Source organism: Neofelis nebulosa, chromosome 6 (genome assembly GCF_028018385.1).
Source record: "Neofelis nebulosa isolate mNeoNeb1 chromosome 6, mNeoNeb1.pri, whole genome shotgun sequence".
Lineage (NCBI taxonomy): Eukaryota > Metazoa > Chordata > Mammalia > Carnivora > Felidae > Neofelis > Neofelis nebulosa.
In genome coordinates this window covers 77,381,396-77,402,129 of record NC_080787.1, presented here as the reverse complement: position 1 = coordinate 77,402,129, position 20,734 = coordinate 77,381,396, and positions in this window count along the sequence as shown.

Sequence of the window (20,734 nt, the reverse complement as noted above, 5' to 3'; positions counted from 1 at the left end):
ACACTAAATTAATATACAGAAATCTGTTTCATTCTTATACACTAATAATGAAGCAGCAGAAAGAGAAATTAAGAAAAAAAAGCACATTACAATTGCATCAACAAGAATGAAATACCTAGGAATAAATTTAACCAAGGAAGGGAAAGATCTATACTCTGAAAACTGTAAAACATTGATGGACAAAATTGAAAACAACACAAATAAATGGAAAGATATACCATGCACATGAATTGGGAGAATTCATATTATTAAAATGTCCATACTCCCCAAAGCAACCTACAGCTTCAATGTAATGCCTACCTAAGTCCCAATGGCATTTTTCACAGAAGTAGAACAAACAATCCTAATGTGTATGTAACCATAAAAGACTTTGAATAGCCAAAGCAATCTTGACAAGAAAGAAAAAAGGTGGAGGTATCATAATCTCAAATCTCAAACTATATTCCAGAGCTATATAGTAATCAAAAGAGTGTGATAGTGGCACAAAAATAGACACATAGATCAATAAAACAAAATAGAGAGTCCAGAAAGAAACCTACTCTTAGATGGTTAATCTGCACACAACAAAGGAGGCAAGAATATACAATGGGGAAAAGATGGTCTTTTCAATAGTGTTGAGTACACTGCACAACTACATGCAAAAGAATGAAATAGTACCATGTTCTTACACCACACACACACAAACTCAAAATGGTTAAGGACCTAAATGTAAGACCTGAAACCATAAAAATCCTGAAAGAAAACAGAGGCAATAATCCCCTGGACATGTGGCCTTAGCAATTTTTCTTGATCTGTCTTCTCGGGGAATGGAAACAAAAGCAAATATAAACAAATGTGACTTAAACTAAAAAGCTTCTACATAGCTAAGGAAACCATCAACCAAACAAAAAGTCAACCTACTGAATGAGAGAAGATATTTGTGAATGATCTAACTGATAAGGGTAAACATTCAAAATATATAAAGAACTCATACAACTCAACATAAAAAAAACCATCCGATTAAAAAATGGGCAGAGGACCTGAACAAGTATTTTTCCAAAGAAGATATACAGATGGCCAAGAGACACACAAAAAGTTGCTCAACATCGCTAATGGGGGGAAATGCAAAACAAAACCACAATGAGATATCACCTCACACCAGTCAGAATGGCTAGTATCAAAAAGATAGAACACATATTGGCAAGGAAGTGGAGAGAAGGGAATCCTGGTATACTACTGGTGGGATTTAAAATTAGTACAGCCACTATTTAAAACAGTATGGAGGAAAACGGTATGGAGTTTCCTCAAAAAATTAAAAATAGAAATACCATATGATCCAGTAATTCCACTTCTGTGTTTTTCCTCCCTAAAACAAAAACAGTAATTTGAAAAGACATATGCACCCCTATGTTTAATGTAGCATTATTTACAATAGTTAAGCTGTGGAAGCAACTTAAGTGTTCATCAATAGATAATTGGATGAAGAAGATGTAGGGTGCGTGTGCGCGTGCATGCATGCACACACACATACACACATACACACACACACACCGGAATAGTATTCAGCCTTTAAAAGGGATGACATCTTGCCTTTTGCAACAACATGGATGGACCTACAGGGCACTATGCTAAGTGGAATAAGTCAGACAGAGGAAGACAAATACCATACGATTTCACTTATATGTGGACTCTAAAAATCAACAAACAAAAAGCAAAATAGGGGTGCCTGGTTGGCTTGGTGGGTTGAGTGTCCAACTCTTGATTTCAGCTGAGGTCATGATCCCAGGGTCATGGGATCAAGCCTTATGTTGGGTTCTGTGCTGAGTGTGGAGCCTGTTTAAGATTCTCTCTTTCCCTCCCTCTCCTCCTCTCCCTGGCTCATGCTCTCTCTCTAAAAATTAAAAAAAAAAAAAAAAAAAAAGCAAAACAGGAATAGACTCATAAATACAGAGCATAAGCTGGTGGTTGTCAGAGGGGAGGTTGGCGGGGGATGGGTGAATTAGGTGAAAGAAATTAAGAGGGACAAATTTCCACTTAATAAATTATGTCATGGGGATGAAAAGTACAGCATAGGGAATATAGGCAATAATATTGTAGTAACATTGTATAGTGACAGATGGTGACTATACTTATTTTGGTGAGCATTTCATAATATATATATTATGAAAAGTCAACAAATATTACACAACAAACTAATATAATGTTGTATGTCAACTATACTTCAATTAAAAATATTTTTGGGGGGTGCCTGGGTGGTTCTGTTGGTTAAGTGTCTGACTTGATTCAGCTCAGGTCATGATCTCTCAGTTCATGTGTTCGAGCCCCACATCAAGTTCCATGCTGACAGTTCAGAGCCTGGAGCCTGCTTCGGATTCTGTGACTCCCTTTCTCTCTGTCCCTTCCCCACTTGTGCTCTCTCTCCTTCTCAAAAATAAACATAAAAATTTTTTTTTTAAATAATTGTTTTTGGGGTGCCTGGGTGGCTCAGTCAGTTAAGCATCCAACTTTGGCTCAGGTCATGATCCCATGATTTATGAGCTTGAGCCCCACATCAGGCTCTCCACTGTCAGCACAGAACCTGCTTTGGATCCTCTGCCTCCCCCTCTCCCTGTCCCTCCCCAACTGGTTCTCTCTCTCTCAAAACAAATAAACTTTATAAAAAAATAAATTTTTTAATAATAAAAAATAAATTTTTTAATAATAAAAAATAAATTTTTTAATAAAAAATAAATTTTTAATAAAAAATAGTTTAATAATAAAACTAATTTTTTTAATAATAAAAATAATTTTAATAATAAAAAATAATTTTTTAATAATAAACAAAAATAATCATGACACAGTTTGGTTCTCAACCTTTGGTGTTCATTTAGTTTCCCCAGTAGAGCCCAGGGCCCACCTGCACTGAACAAAATTCCCAGGCTTCTGCACATAGCTTAAGAACAATCTACCATATAACTGATATGCAATAAATGCTTTCCAACAACTTTTGCAAACCATTTGCTTCCATTTATTTACAGTGAGCACAATGTAACACATCACACTTTTGGTTTTGTTTTATGCTCTTGCTGCCCTCAAGTTCAGAGGTCAATTATGCATTCAACTGCTGTAGGTTTCCTTAGGCTTGGTTATCTGGTATCGGTATCTCCTACTGATTCATTATTCAGCATTTTATACAACTCAGTTTTGTTTGTGGTTTTATTGTATCTCTATTTTTCACTGTATGCTACTTCCAAAATAATTTTAGAAATATTTAGGGCATAAATAATTTTTAAAAAGTAAATACAGCTATGCACACTAAATCTTTTTCATAATAAATAAAAAATCTTAAGGGGGGTGCCTGGGTGGCTCAGTCAGTTAGGTGTCTGATTTCAGCTCAGGTCATGACCTCACGTTGGTGAGTTCGAACATGGCATCAGGCTCTCTGTCAGAGCAGAGCCTGCTTCAGATCCTCTGTCCTCCCTCCCTCTACCCCCTCCCACTTGTACTCTCTCTCTTTCAAAAATAACCATTTTAAAAAAGTAAAAAAAAAATCTTAAAATGTGCAGCAACGCAGAAGCACCTCTGATTGAAAACATGTCAACATCTCACTTCAGAGTGATAGGCCCGAATATGTGCAAATTTTTAAAGATTAGTCCCTAAGTAGTTAGCTGTGAATCTCAATACATTTCTTGGAAACAGGCATCATAAATAAAGACATGCCTTCCTAACCTGTCAATGTACATTTCCACTTCCTTTGAAGAATAAATCATATTTAAAAAAAGAGTCATGTGTAAGCATGTTAAGGCATATTCTGGGATGACAAGAGATTGCCAGAATGTGTACAAAGCCATTATTAGAGGAAGTGGATGATCGATGAAAAGAAGCACTATCTAGAATTAAAAAAAAAAAAAGTTTTAAAAAAGTTGTGCCAAAGCCCAGGCAACTACATTCAGTATTCATAGGGCCTCAGTGGTTGTTTGCTACATCTGTTTGCAAAAACATTATGGCATTAGATAGATACCATAAATAAGCTTTTTAACACAGCAGCACAGCTGATAAAGGAACTTATAACTAATATCTTTAAAAAATTATTAATGGCTGAGTTTCAACTGTCACTACTTCCTATTAGCTAATGGTGCTGAAGTAACATGATCACCTCAAAATCACGTTTTGCTCTTCTTAAGATATTATACCTTTCTAAAAATTTCACATCAAAGACATGTTTCTGTGTTATATCACAGAAAAGTAAAAATACAAGCTGTATAGAGTTCAACTGATATAAAATCATTAAAAAATTAACCATGTCCACTTATTATGACTGGTTACAATAAAAAAGAATAGGTGTTAAATGCGTATCTACCTCATGTTCAAGACTGTTTAGGAACACAATATGTAAATATTCTTAGCACCAATGCAGTGAAATCTACAAATATGTATTATGGTGTCATGCAAAGACACTTTGTGACAGACTAATATTCCTTTTCCATTAACTAAGGGAGAAAGTAGGGAAATATAATTCCACCATGGCTAGTAGTAGCTGATATTGCTTATTTTTGTATTTAATTTTCTTTGCTTCAAGGGTGCCTGGGTGGCTTAGTCGGTTAAGCATCCAATTCTTGATTTTGGCTCAGGTCATCATCTCACCGTTTATGAATTCAAGTCCCAGGACAGACAGGCTGACAGCGCAGAACCTGTTTGGATTCTCTCTCTCTCTCTCTCTCTCTCTCTCTCTCTCTCTCAGCCCCTCCCCCACTTACACTCGCATGCATGCACTATTTTTCTCAAAATAAACTTAAAAAAAAAAACCTAAAAAGTAAATATAACCTTCACATACTCTTTGCTCTTGACAAACTGCAGTCAATCCTCTCTCCCTGCTTTTGCTCAAAGGTTCATTTTACTGGAGATGACTTTCCTTCCATGACCTCAGTCAGCAAGATCCTTGACATCCTGTGTGGCCCAGTTCCCAATGCCCTCTTCCTTACAAAACTTGCCCTGAACTTCCTTTGGTTTTCCAAAGAACAATGACAGAATACCTGTGAACTCATTTCTGGCATGAGAAGGTCAGACAGAAGTCCAAAGGGAATCAGTTTTGGGAACTTGAGCCACAGTTAAATACCCTAGGTTGGGACTCATTTGAGGGAGCAGAGACAAGGAGCAAAGATAAAGATGTGGACAGAGAATGGGCTCCAGGGACACAGATGTGGATTTGAACCATGGCTTTGTTACATATCAGCCTTATGACTGGTCAGTGAAAGGGGCCTCCAGTTTTTTAAGTGTTGAGATGAGTCAGGGATTGTGTTTGGCTCAAATTATCAAAATGACAGTGGTTTTATATTTTTCTGATGAACAAAAAAGCCCAGAGGAGGCAGTCCAGGGCTGACATAGCAGTTCTGTCTTTCTGCCCTGTCCCCTTAGCTTGGCATCTCTTCCTCACGATTGTAACTTGGCTCCTCACTTCCAAACATAGTCCCTTTAAGACAAAAGGGGACAGGCGAAGGGCAACAGGCACAGGACCCAGAGTTTGAATAAGCAAAATTTCCCAGAAACCCACTATCAACAACCCACTTACATCTCATTGGAAAGAACCATGTCACATGGACACCTTGGGCTACACCGGAAGTTGGAGAATATTGTGTATGTGTGTGTTTAGCTTGGACACACTGTTTCCCCTAAACAAAACTAAGTTTCTGTTAGTAACAAAGAGATAGGTACCATAGAGTAGTGTCTTGCCACAGTGAGAGTAATGTGCTCCCTTAAGGATGTGGAAACAAGATAATAGTGAACCCAGAAGCCTTGAACTTTTGTCCTTCAACCTATGGGTTACATGGTAACTCAATTTTCTCCTGTAATTCACCATTTCTTTTATATCCTGACCTTGTAATTTGAATGACCAGGCAATATCATTGTCTCACATCATGTCCCCTTTCCCTTAAAGGATGGTTACTCAATACAGGTTTGAAGTTTCCAAAGTGTGATAGAGCAGTACCAAGTGCCATCATGTAGCTTTATTATTTTACAGAGATTTGTTTTTCTCTTCAGTAAAGTAAGTTGGTATTAAGTAATGAGAAAACAGTTGATTTGTCAGGCAGTACAAAACACTGCTAAATTGTAAGGTTTAAGTGCCAGTGCAAGCTGGAGTGAAGTTTGCTCAAAAGCAGGTAAATCCCACCATTTCTTAGCTAGATGTGGGAGGCCAATGGGCCTTGGTGGGAAAAAAAAAAAAAAAAGTTCAGGCGCCATTATTAACAGAAAATCCTATCTGATGCTCAACTCTTTCTCCTTCACCTTTCTGTTTCCTCTCTCTGCCCTGGTGTTCTAGCTCTTAGTCTCAAATAAAGAAGGTGCCAGATCAGATATCCCAGAAAAAAGCAAGTCTGAGGGAGCTTTAGGGGGATGGGAAGTCCAATAAGGGAAGAGAATTACATTAAAGATCTATGTCAGAAACCATAATGGTTGACTTCATAGTGACCTCTGCCTGAAAACCTGCAATAAAGGAAACACTCTTGTCTGAACCACCGTCATCCACCCCCTTCAAATTGTATCATGTTATTTTTAGTTTAACCATAGTCTTTGTGGCCATAGTTTCCCAAAGTTATTTCTAGCTCTAATTGATAGTGTTTATGGTTAGAAAAATCAGGCCTACTCTATCCACACTGATTTTCCTTCAGATATCATTATAGGATTAACAGTGAATTCCTCTAAAAAGATTACACCTACAACAGAGAAGGGGGGAAAAGGAAAGCATAAATCATATCAGATACCTATTCTACACACTTTCTGGGAAATTTTAATTTAAACTTAGAATACAATAGTCTGACTCTTGTATTTTATGAAAAAAAAATGACCTGATATGAAGTTAATTAGAATTTCAAAACTGAAAATAGTCTATTTTCATACAAGTTCGACTTTGACTAGGTATTAACGTCACATAAACCATTGAAATTTTTTTCTATCCCCCTTTTACAATGAAGCCTGAGCAGGAAATAAACAACAAAATCAAAGTGGAGGATAATTCCACTTGAGTATCTTTTTTGAGCTCCTCATTTATTCATTCACTCACAATAACTCATTACATGAACATTCTCAAGTACTCAGCCTTAGAGTGGCAATCCCTGTTGCTGGTTCTTCTAGAACTCCAAGATGGAAGGTAGAGGGTTTCAGGGGTGTGGTGTCTGTTTTAATTTCTAGAGTGGCTGAAGAATAAGGCAGTGGCATAGCTGGCCTGAGGTCACCATAGCTGCTGAGCAGATATCACGTCTCTTGAAGAGTAGATTCTGAGTCATTTCTCTGTAGCTTCTTTTCAATGTAAATTACAAATGAATGTGATATTGTGCCTTTCTAAGGACTGCCGTCAGATTCCATGAAATCCCAAGTAAGAAAACTATAGAAAACCACTCTTTAACACAGCTCCAGAATTTTACGTCTAATTGTTAACGTTTTTCTTTGCCAAGTGACTTGTATACATCACTTCAAGAACGTTTGGTCCTCAAACCAATGAAACAAAGTCTTTTTGTTTCATGAACATATACAGCATGGAGAGTGGAAAGGTTTTTGTTCATGTGAATGGTTTTTCTGAGTTGGTGGCATTATTGATTTGCTGACCAATAACTAATATGTTAGCATTTTCAGCTTAATCATTTTAACTTTGGAAATGGGCATCACATGACAAATGCTATATACTATGACTCCCAAAGCTGACTTAATTTAGGAAAATGGTTATAGAGCAAGGAATGGCAAACTATAGCCCATGTGCCAAATATCACCTGTTTTTGTATCGCTTGCAGGTTATGAATAGTTTCTACTATTTTTTATTATTATTTTTAATAAGCAGGACACTGATTCAGTTTTGCTACTGGGCTGTCAAAGGGATGAGTAAGAAGCAGGATTGGGCGGATGGAGAAGTTGAGCAATAATGTAGTCTCCATAAAGGCCTTTGCTGACCTCAGGGGAGCTCTGGAGTTGGGATGGCCTTTCAGAGTTTTCTCAAGTAGGAATTAATTGTGAATGTGAGCTGTGCTGGAAGAAGGTAGAACTTGGAGTGAGACAGCTTTCTTCATTAAGGCAATCCCCTTCAAGGAGGGTTGACAACTGAAGAACACCTTCTGTTAACATTCTCAGCAGCTAGGAGAACAAATGCTTCTCTCCTGAAGGCTCCAGTCTGGTCTATGGTTTTCCTTAAGAGTAAGCCCAGCACACTTCTGGTCCCCCTTTTTTTTTTTTTTTTTTTTTAGTTCCGTTCTGTGGTTCCCTGGTTTCATGACATGGGGCAGCATAGACAGAAGGCCCCAAGGAAGAAAGCATCTATGAAGTGAAGGGAAGACATTTCTCTCTGGGAGCTAGAGTTGAATCTAAGCTACTCAGTCCAGGCCTGCTCAGGGTAAGGACCTTCCAAGAGTGAAGAAAACATAAAAAGAGATTGTCAATCTCAAGAGTGGAAGAATCAAAAAGAGAACAGACCCTCAGAGGGCACAGTGTAAGGCTACATATGGCCCCCTGATCCCATCAAGTATTCCACCTTCAGCCAAAGTTGTTCATGCCTGACCCTGTAACCCAGTGGGCTATGTAACATAGTAGCAAAGAAGGGGAAGTCCTGAACTCCATCTTAAAGCTGATGACCTTTTCTTCTCTTTAACACTAAATCTATTTGATTGATCCTCTGGCTTCTATCCTAAATCTCTTGTGGTAGGACAGGGATCCTTTCTTATTTGTAGGCACCTTTTCCTCTCTACATAAGTAACTTCAGAGTTTACTTCATCCAGGAAGTGGTCAAGATCAAGGTTACTCTCATACAAATACTGGGCTGACTGACATCATCTCTTACCCTCTTGGAATTTGTGTGCAAGTTTGCCAAGGTAGAAAGGGAACAAACTGTGAAGCAGCTGTGTTCTCTCACCTTCGGGGATTGTGCTTTGTATGTCATAAGCAGTCATAAGTATTGAACCAGTACAACAAATCTGACACACAGTAAGATGAGTGGCTCACCTGACTTTAAAGAGAGTGATCCATAAAGTAGACCGGAGATCGTGGTAACAAACATTCCTCAAAAACACCTAGATACTAGTGTTATCATTAGTATCGTTATTTTTGCTATTGGTATTATTATTATTGTTACTGGTTCCTTGAATCCTTTTATCTTTTTTAAAGTCTAGAGCATCCCCTTATTGGAACATAGATGTCAATATAAGTTTTGTTCAGACAATGTATACCATAGTGCTTGTTTCTATTTATTCTTTAGTATTTAAAATCTTGTATTCTTAGAGTAGTTTCTGATCAATTGAGTAAGTTTTTGCATGAGAAATTATTGCATCTGCACAGATGAGAAGATAAAAAAAAAGAGGGCTGATTTTAAGAAATTCATATTTATGGATCCTCAGTAAATTATTCCTCTTGCAATGATGTAAAAACCTTGAGGGAAACAAAAGGGAAATGAAGCAGACCTTTAAGAAAAATTAGCAAGTTTAGTGCTTGAATTCAGATAAATTATAATTAAAATAACAAAACTGTTTCAAACGCAAATAAAATGCAATAAAAGTACTTAGAAAAAAATAATTATTTTTTCTAATTTAAAAATAGGCAAAGTAAGTCAAAAGTAAGTTTAAAGTTAATGCCTCAAAGCACACAAAATAATATTTCTTCTAGTGCTTTCCTCTATTTAGAGTAATTATTTGCTGAATAATTTATCCTCACAATCAGAGCAAAATTTCCTGAAGTAAGTGGCTGTACAGTCTTCTGTATTGTTGTTTTCCCTTCTACAAGAGCAGTTCCTGGTACCCAGGGTTAATAAATAAGTGAAGGAACTCTGTGACTATATATTTCTATCAGAACATATGGGTCACAAACTAAGATTTTATTTGAACAATTTTGATAGATTAACTTCACATTAAAACATGGAAGCAAATATAGTAAAAGTTATTCTTCTCTTCCTATATAATGAGTCCATTATTTCAAGTTTTATAGATCTTGTGTTTCACTTTGGTCCTTAAGACCTTATCAAAATTTGTCCTGACAAATATTTATATCAATAAATTGTATCTGTTAATCAGTTTTCTTGCCTTCTGAGCCTAGGTAAGAGGAGGAAATATTTTTACTCTAAATCTTGTTGCTAATCATAAAATAAAGTTCTTTTTCATAAAAGATACAAACAAGAATCCCTGATGAACACTGATGTAAAAACCTTTGACAAAATATTAACAAACCAAATTCAGCAATACATCCAAAGTATCATTCCCATGATCAAGTGGGATCAAGTTTATTCCAGGGATACAAGGATGGTTCAATATTTGCAAATCAATGTGAGACATCACATTCACAAAATGCAGGATAAAAATGATATGATCAAAATAGACACAGAACAAGCATTTGATAAAATTCAACATCCATTTCTGATGAAGATTCTCAACAAAGTGGGTTTACAGGGAACATACCTCGACATAAAAAGGCCATAGATAAACCCACAGCTAATATTATACTCAATAGTGAAAAACTGAAAGCTCTTTTTCTCTCGGAACAGGAAAAAGACTAGAGTGTTCACTCTCACCACTTTTATTCAGCAAAGTTCTAGAAGCTCCTGATACAACATTCAGACAAGAAAAAGAAATAAAAGGCATCCAAATAGGCAAGGAAGAAGTAAACTGTCACTATTTGCAGACAACATGACATACATACGTACATATACATATATAGATAGATAGATAGATAGATAGATAGATAGATAGATATATCCCTAAAGACTTCACCAAATAACTATTAGAACTAATAACTGAGTAAAAACTTGCAGGACACTAAATTAATATACAGAAATTGGTTGCATTTCTATACACAAATAATGAACTATCAGAAAGAGAAGTTTAAGAAGTCCCATTACAATTTCATCAAAAAGACTAAAGTACCTAGGAACTGATTTAACCAAGGACATAAGACCTATACTCTGAAAACTATAAGACATTCATGAAAGAAATGGAAGACAACACAAATAAGTGGAAAGACATACTGAGTTCACTGAATAGAAGAATTAATGATGTTAAAATGTCCATACTGTCTAAAGCAGTCTATAACCTCAGTGCAATCCCTACCAAAATCCCAATGGCATTTTTCACAGAACTAGACAAAAGAATCTGATATTTTTATGGAACCCCAAAAACCCCAAATAGCCAAACCAATCTTGAGAAAGAAGAACACAGTTGGAGGTATCACATTCCCTGATTTCAAACTATACTACAAAGCTGTAGTAATCAAAACAGTATGTCACCAGCACAAAAAATGGACCCATAGACCAATGGAACACAATAGAGGGTCCAGAAATAAATCCATACTTGTATGGTCAATTAATTGTCAACAAAGGAGGCAAGAACATATAATAGGGAAAAGACTCTTTAATAAATGGTGTTGGGAAAACTAGACAGCTACATGCAAAATAATGAAACTGGACCACTTTCTTACACCATATACAAAAATAAACTCAAAATGAATTAAAGACTTAAATGTAAGATCTGAAACCATAAAACTCCTAGAAAAAAAACACAGGCAGTAAGTTCTTGGACACTGGCCTGAGGAATTTTTTTTTTTTTTGTGTGTGTGTCTATCTCCTGAAGCAAGGGAAACAAAAGGAAAAATTTTTTAATGGGACTACATCAAACTAAAACCTCTTGCATAGCTAAGGAAACCATCAACAAATAAAAAAGCAACCTGCTAAATGGAAGATATTTGCAAATGATATGACTGATAAGGGGTTAATATCCAAAACATGTAAAGAACTCCTACAACTCAGTATCAAAAAAAAAAAAAAAAAAAAAAAAAAAAAGAATCCAATTAAAAAATAGGCAGAAGACCAGATTAGACATTTCTCCAAAGACATACAGATGGCCAACAGACGCATGAAAAGATGCTTAACATAACTAATCATCAGGAAAATACAAATAAAAACCACGATGAGACATCACCTCATACAAATCAGAATGGCTAGTTTCAAAAGGACAAGAAATAACAAGTTTTCACAAGGGTGTGGAGAAAAATGAATGCTCGAACACTGTTGCAAGGAATATAAATTGGTGCAGCCACTATAGAAAATGGTAGGAAGGTCCTCAAAAAATTAAAAACAGAACTACCATATGATCCAGAAATTCTATTTTGAGGTATTTATTTGAAGAAAATGAAAACACTAATACAGAAAGTAATGAAGATGTTGTATACACACAAAGGAATATTACTCAGCCATAAAAAAGAATAAAATCCTGCCATTTGTGGCAACATGCATGGACCTAAAAGGTATTATGCTAAGTGAAATAAGTCAAATGATGAAAGACAAATACTGTATGATTTCACTTACATGTGGAATCTAAAAAAACAAAATCAAACAAGCAAAACAAAACAGAAACAGACTCATAGATACAGAGAACACTCTGACAGTTGCCGGAGGGGGTGGGGCATGGGAATGGGTAAAATGAGGAAGGAGATTAAAAGATCCAAACTTCCAGTTATAAAATAAGTAAGATATGAGGATACAATGTATACCATAGGAAATATAGTTAATATATGTAACAACTATGTATGATGACAGATTGTATGCTAGATTTATCATGGTGATTACTCTGTAATGTATATCATATATATTGCAATATATCATTTATATTTATAATAAACTGTATTGTATTATCCACTTTAACATACACAATTTTCTGAATCCTACCAGTGACCCATTATTATTTTGTCTTATGAAGAAGAAATTAGAATTTAGAATTGGGTGACTATTGAATGGCCACACATACAATATGTAGAAGAATCTGTTTTAGCTCAAGTCTCACTTCAAAACTCATGGTTTTAATTACTATGCAATCTTCCATTAAAAAACTTTGATGCTAATTAAAAACTTGGACAAAAAGCCAATTCTTACAATTGGCTGTATTTGACAGCAAACTTTTCTGGAATGATTATTTCATGCAGAAATGTACGCCTACAAGCCATGCCTCAGCTCAAGAAGCTATGCTTGAATTAGACACCATTATTCAACCTGGCTACTCAAATCACCCTCTGGATCTTGTTAGTAATACCCTCTTTGTCGGAGTCCTGCCTGCTTTGTATGACCTCCCTTCCAGTAAGGGACACTCAGTCTTAACCAACTTGGCTGTGGAAAGAAAAAAAAAAAATATTGTCCTACAGAAGCAATAGAAAATCCAAGGCTTTGACAATAACGTCAGAAGAGAAATACTGCCCATGTTGGGATAACCCTTCTATGGGAATTAGGACCTAATATTCTTCCTATATTCTATAAAAATGTTCTTTTCATACTAGATCTGTCTGGAGAAAGGAAGATTTAGCTTTTCGGAAGGAAGATTCTAGTAGGTCATTAAATCAGGAAAATTAACCTACTTAATTTGACACCTGAAGACCTGGGTTTAGGTACTCATAACTATAGACCTAACATAAATTGCTTAATTTCTCTAGGTCTTTTCTTTTCTGCAATACAGAGGCAGTAATGTCTACCTCTACATGTGGTTCAAGGCTAGGATACAATAATACATCCAAAAATGTTTTTCTAACTGTCAAGAGGCAAATACATTACCACTACAGATACGTTTTATCAGTGTATTATTCCCAGTGATAATTTACAAATGACCTCCAATATACTGTTTAGCGCTAGAAAAGGACTGAATAGATATTGTGAATTCCAACCAATTGTTTCTTAATCTGTTCTAAATTGAGCAGGATGTGGGTGTGTCCCAGAGAAGACTTATTTTTCCATAATTTCCACATTTGGAAAAATTGTGAAGATTTTGGAAAATGGGAGGGGCTTACATGCTGAGTGTTAAAATGTATGACAAAAATGAGATAAATGTAAAACAGTTGTCAGGGTGCATTGTTCAGACAGAAATTAAGATGCTAATTCTTAAAAACAAGAGTGAACCCTGACTGAGATGAAGAAAACACTTCTAAATATTTACCTTAATTTTGATAAGATAGCTGAAAAACAAATTTTCTTAATAATTCGTAAGCTTTTCCAATCTCAAAAGTAACCTCTAGTTGCAAATCCAATTTAAACCTTATCTCCTTATTACCTCTCAGGTAATTGCAAATCCAATTTAAACCTTATCTCCTTATTACCTCTCAGGCATCCCCGTCCCATGGTAGCTGGTCTCCAAAGATGGCCCTCCGTCAACCATGCGCTTTTTTTGTCCCCTCCAATACTGAGTCTAAGCTACACCTATGACTCATATTAACCGGTGGAAAGGATGCTGCGCCTATTTTAAACCTGAGTCATAAGAAAGCTGTGTATCTTCTTATTTTGTGCTTTTGGAAGCCCAGTGCTATCATGTAAGAAATCTGGCATGCCAACAATAATATGTAGAGAGACCACCTGGAGAAGGAAAAGCACTGAGCTCATGTGAAGAGAGAGGGAGGCCCAGTCATGCCACAGTCCCAGCTGAGCCCAGCCTTCCAGCTACCTCTGACAAGGGGCCAGACATGTCAATGGGCCATCTCGGGCATGACAGTCCAGTCAAGACACCAGATGACTGCAGCTTCAGCTAACTTCTCATGGAGAAGAACCACCTAGATGAGCCCCATTGGCCCTCAGAACCATGAGAGAGAGATTATATTCTGGGGTTTATTATGCGGCAAAGAAAACTGGAACATTTCCTACTCTCATCTCTGGCCAGGAGAGAGGGGGAATGCCTTTTTCTTTCTTTCCTCCCCCTTCCTCCTCTGCTTCTAGCTTTTTGTGTTGGGGACTGGTAAAAGGAGAATAGGGGTCTCTCTTTTTCTGCTCCTGTATCAGATGATGTGTTGGAACTGTCCTTTACCTGCTTATTAGAGCTGATGGTTAAATTTTTAGAAATTTTATGGGCCAGTTGTTAAATATGCCATTATTATCAATTACATAAAATTACAATGAAATATATTATACTAAAAACAGAGGTACTACTCAAAACTTGTCACTTCCTAATTGTTCTATATACTTTCACCATTATTTACCCCCTTAAGGTTATTTATATGGATTGCACCTGTGTGGTCGAAATATTCTGTAATGGGATGCTGCGACACTCCTCTTTCTGACTTCACAATCAGTGATGTCATATTGGTAACTTAAAATCAGCCATGGCAGGAGTCTTTACACCACAGAAATAAGCAAACACAAATCAGTGCTTCCCCCTACCTGTGGATTGATTGCTGTTTGTTAAACCTTTGCCAGAACACCACTGCCTCCAATCTTCTGTTGGATATATGTGTATCACCTTTGGGCCATCCTGGGCCATATATACATATATATATATGTATATATCTGGGCCATATATACATATATATATGTATATATCTATACATATCTATACATATGGCAAAATCTTGGGTGGTGCCTTCTCTGTGGTAGGCATGAAAATGTTGGCCTTCTGAAGGGGGGCATTTACGAGCATTTTGTAGGTATTCTGTGAAACCTATTGCCAAAGTTCCTCATGTGGGAAGCTCCCAATATGCCTCCTCATTTTAGCCTCTGAGCCTCTTGCGACAATGTCCTTTGCCAGTGGATAGCCCTCATGTGTATACCATTAGCAAAGGAGATCAAGCCTGCCATCTTCCTTGATGCCCCTCTGACCCACCAGATAAAGTAGGGCCTGAAGATGAAGCAACATGGTGATCTGGATAAAAAGTTCACAGTTAATCTAAGTAACAGTGACTGCCCTGAGTTGGCTTCTCCAAGAAGCAGTTTCTGAGATGGAGCTTAATGTAGAGGAAATTTATTAAGGTGAAGGCAAGAGAGGAAGAAAACTTGGGCAGAAGAAGACGTTGGGCTGACATGCCATCCTAACAAGGCCTCTCCCCACATGTGGGGGCGCTGAAGCTGGAACAGTCCTCCAGACTTGCCCTGACTTGCACTGATCAGTCATCATGTTATGTAGTCATCAAAGGGCACATGACCTTCGGCAGGGGGCCTTCTTCCACTGAGGTGATTCCCAAAGAGGACTAATAGGCCACCACCTTCCTACCTATGGGAAGATACATCTGTGTCCTGAAGGGAGGATATGACTGTGGCACGGCACCCATGAGGGCCCTTTCCTTATGCTGCTTGGATCTACTTATTATGTATAAATTCGGGGGGCACCCCCTACAGGATTCTGGTGAGCCTTTTTTCCCTGAGGGAAACTCACAGGAGGGTAATTAGTGAGGCAAACTACTGCCCTCACTACTGCAGTTATTAGCCTCAAGGTCACAAATGATACTCCTTCTCTCCTTCCTTTGCTAACCATTCAAAATTCCCTTCACCCTTGGCTAGCTTCTCTTCTGGTCTTTGGCATGGACTTGGTGGGAAATCTAGAGGGGTTCCATCCCCTTTCTCAGGCTGTGGCTGCTGGGTTTATAATGGATAAATATTAAGGGGTCTCGCTATTGGACAAGGGAATTCTGAGAGAAGCCCAAGTCAATCACCTGCATGCCAAATGCATTCCTCTCTGCCCTCTGGATAACAGCAGTCCTTCCTCCTCCTGACCAGTGATCAGGGTAGATTACCCCTGCCAAGATGGTGATTCCTCTTTTTACTTGCTAATAGTTTGGCCTGAGTTGCCCCAGGTGGTTGGGCGGCAGGTGTAGCTTAAGGTGCAACGGGAGTCTTTTGCTAGGTCTCCTGGTGGATGTGCTTCCCCTTTAGGATCTCAAACTCTAAACTTACAGAGGTCACATTTGTGGGAACCAGAGAATGAATTCCCTAAGAGAATGTTAGGAAGTGTTATTTAGCCTTATAACAAGTAAGTTACTTATAACAACTTATTTATATCTTATGTTGTGTCTCACTGTACTAATTGGAAAAAAAATAGAACTTTTACTCTATGTGAGATAATAAGAAAAATGTATAAATAAGAAATTGTGATTCCCTAAGCCATTTATAAGTAGTAAAATGGTAAAATATAAAATAAATAAGCCAAGTAATTGGTACTGTTGTGAATTTTTTCAGAAACAAACTTAAGAGTGGATAAATTGGCAACATTTGGATTCTAGTCCATTGAGATTTAGTTTTTCCCTTAGATTTTTTCCTGTTTGACTAAGAAGTTGGCTGTATATAGGATATGAAGGGCCTCTGAAAGAATTTTCAGGAACATCGACTGGAAAATAAATCATATTAGGTGTGTGGCTTGATAGTTATAACACAACACAGGTTTTAATCAGCATTAGGCTCTAAATTTGTAATTCTCCCTAACCCACCTTATACACTCTGCTCTGCTGTTTCATACTTTTAGGCTAAGAGACTAACAGTGTCTGCCCATACACATTCAACATTCTTTCCCATTCCAAAATTGACATGAACACTAACATGAACACTTATACTGATAATGGCAAATTTTATGGAGGGATATGCTAAGTGATCTACATAGATTACCAGTTTTAACCCTTACAACAATACTATGATGAAGGCGTCATTGTAATTTTATAAGTAGGACATGAGGACACAGAAAGGCTAGAAAGGATGATTAATACCAAAAGGAAGAGAGAAAAGACAAGGAACTCGAAGATTTCATTTATATCCTTGAGCTGTTTTTCATTACCTGCATTGCCTGAGTTCTTTTGCTCTAGAGATTACAATTTCCAACAAACAAACAAACAACAACAAAAACCCCCAGGGCATAGGGCTTTAACAAGTGCTTTTTGTGCCCCTTGGCGGAATACAAGGCAGCTATTGCTGTGAGCATAAGTCAAGCACAGGCATGGAGGCCGGCTGCTCAGACACCTCAGCTCTGTCACCGTGCACCACCTGGGTGGCTGTGGGCAAGGTACCTCTCTCAGTGCTGGCTTCCCACCTGCAAAATGAGGCCAATGAAGGGTGGTTCGACAATTTAGCATGGTAGCCAATGCAAAGCACTGAACCCAATGCCTCAGTTATGTAGTTTCTGTGTCAAAATAGTTCTGAGTTATATTTGAGATTTACAACCCATTGAGGATAATTTTGAACTCTGGGAAAATGCAAGACCCATGATGGTTCTTTTTTTAAGCTTCTCTGGATTTTGTTCCATTACTAGCTCAGAGTTCATGGCTATCATGGTGCTTTTCTTTTTCTTATTTTTCTCTTCCTAAGATCTTATTTTCCAGGCTCCCAGAGCCGCTTTTCTTGCCATCTGTTTTGTTTTGTTTTGTTTTGTTTTTGGCCCAGCTAATAAGATAACACTTCGTTTGTTTGTTTGTTTGGATTTTCATGGCTTGGTGGCTTCTGTGCCGATTATCTGATTACGACTCTCTCATGATCTACCTTCCCTTAAGCCTGTCACCAAGAAACTCAGGAAGGTTTTCTACTTACAAGTTCATCCTAGTGATTAGTCAGAAATTCTTGAAACTGAAGCAAAGGTTTTAGATCCTGGACTCATTTTTATCTATTGCTAAATTCAAAATTGGGAGAGCTGCCTCTTGGCAAGGGCTTCTTGGCTAGCATCTCTGCTTGAGGAGTCTCTTCTTGGACAATGTCTCTTTGCTGACTGTTTAGGTAGATCACTGTCACATGACGAATTTCTGGACTGAAGAGTCTACTTTTAGCAAGGAGGTGCTCTGGAAACACTTCAGGGTTAGCCAGGACCGACTTCATGGGGATTATCAGTGTGACTGTACCAGCTCCATGCTCAGAAGTGCTCCACAAGGTGGGGATCCATGTTCTGGTGGTCACTGTTTTTGAAATTCTCAAAATTTCTATGCTTGAATTTGTGTTTTGTAACATCTAATAAGACCACCGAGTATGTGACATAGGTTTGAAGCCTGCTTTACACATGGTCCCTCTTCTTGCCATACTGCTGCTTCCGTGGCTCAGGTTCTTGGCTGCTACTCCCCTGCCTTGTTCCAGAGACTGCTGTCCTCCTCTGCCCCACAGTGGGGCTGGGTGCAGGTACAAGGACAGTTGGAGTCAACCCCATGTGCTGAGTTGGTAGGGGGGAGCCCCACGGGCGATGAAGGCCTGAACCTGCCCAGCAAGTATTTCCTTGCCCAACAGAGTGCTGCGTTAAATGCAGATAAAAAGCACCATGACAGCTTGAGAAAGAGACTTCAGTAAAAAGGTAAAAGCTATTTTCTCGTTTTGTGAACAAGCATCTGCACCTTTCCATCGTTCACTGGACCCTGCAAATTATATAGCTGACCCTGCAGGTACTTGAAGGGGATGCAGGGTTTTATACCACCTTGCTGGATGTGTAACACTGAGTGTACAACTTGAGAGCTGGTCAGGGGTCCTAGGGCCTCTGTACGTTCACAGCTTATCCATGTTTAAGCACTTTAAGGCATGTTGACCAGGCCTTTCCTCCACTCCCACCAGCCTTATGAAACTGTTATTTGGTATGAGCACCATTTCTGTCACTGCCCCTCAGATTGAATGCAGGGAAAGTGCAATCAAGTCTTTGCAGAGTTTCTGGGAAAAGTAGAAATCTAAGAGAATACCAAATATTATAATAGTGAAGTGGAAAAAAAAAATCAGTGAAATTCTTGCTGGCATGTTTCTAGATATATTTTGATATATTTTCTACATATTTTATATGTATTTATATAATGCATTTATATAAACTAATTTATATATTTATTATATAATATATAATGTATTTATATAATGTATGTATCATAATGTATTTATAGAAACCATAACTTAGTACTAAATCAGAACATCTAATGACTGCTTGGCTCTTCAGAGCAGGTTGGCAGTCCACACACGGAAGGAGTCTCGGGTTCCTCTTCAAGTACATCTAGGTAAATATTTGTGTTCAACTTGACGCAGATTCTCCCTGGGGAAGTGAAGCTGGGTGGTTCAGTTTGGTTCCATTAGGAGGGTGTTATCTTGAACTTTGTCTTGTTTCTCCTTCTTAAGAAAACAGTTGCTTTGGACAGTCCAGATCGAAGGTGCTTATCCTCACTGCCCAAGTGAAAAGTCCCATTGTGTTCAGTGTAGGAGCTTTTAATTTAACACAATCCCTCCAAAAGAAATCAAAAGCGAACTGTTCTCATTCTCAGTTTTACCAAAGTGGTTCCTCTTATAAAACACATTACATAATGTCTACTAAACACCCCTGAAAGAGATTTCCAAATAAGGTTACAAAGCCAATGTGGCACCTTGGTACCCCGTGTTGGTTCAGAAATGCTGGGTGCTAAACCCCTGCCCTGTTATTTATGAGTTGTGGAAAGGAAAAGAGATGACATATGAGAAAGAGGCTGGCAGACTCTGGGACAGAGTAGGTATCTGGTAAATATTTATTATTAGAGTATTAAAATAGCATTTATTTTGTGGGCTTGAAAAATGTCTTACATTCTTGTTATCTACCAGAATGTCAGAAGTAAATTGTAACTTTATAATTTGATTAATACCAAATTTAGGATACTAATTTATTCAAGTTCATTTAACTTGGATGCATAACTGTGGGATATTAGGTTCCCATTTTGCCATTCTCTGCACAAACTTCCCAGGCAGCAACAATGGAGACTAGGACTTCCCACAAGTAACTGCCAGTCTGGTGTGTGTCTGGGAGTTTGTCTCTCCAGAAGCCATGTGACTGTGGGTTGTCTGTGGCTCCTAGGGGTGTTCATCAAGGAAGTTCACAGGCCTCCTCACCAGGCACAATTTGTCCCCTATCATGTAACCACAAGCAGAGACGTGTAAACTCAGAGTGCAAGCTGCCACTGAGCAGCAGGAAATCACAAAACTGACTCAGAAAACAAACACAGCTTCTTTTAGGGGAGGTGTTAGAGGTTCCAGATCTTAAGTAGTTTAGGTGCCAAAGGGCTGTGCATAATCAAAGTATCCATGTAAAGAAAGCTTCCTATAACAAATTAACTT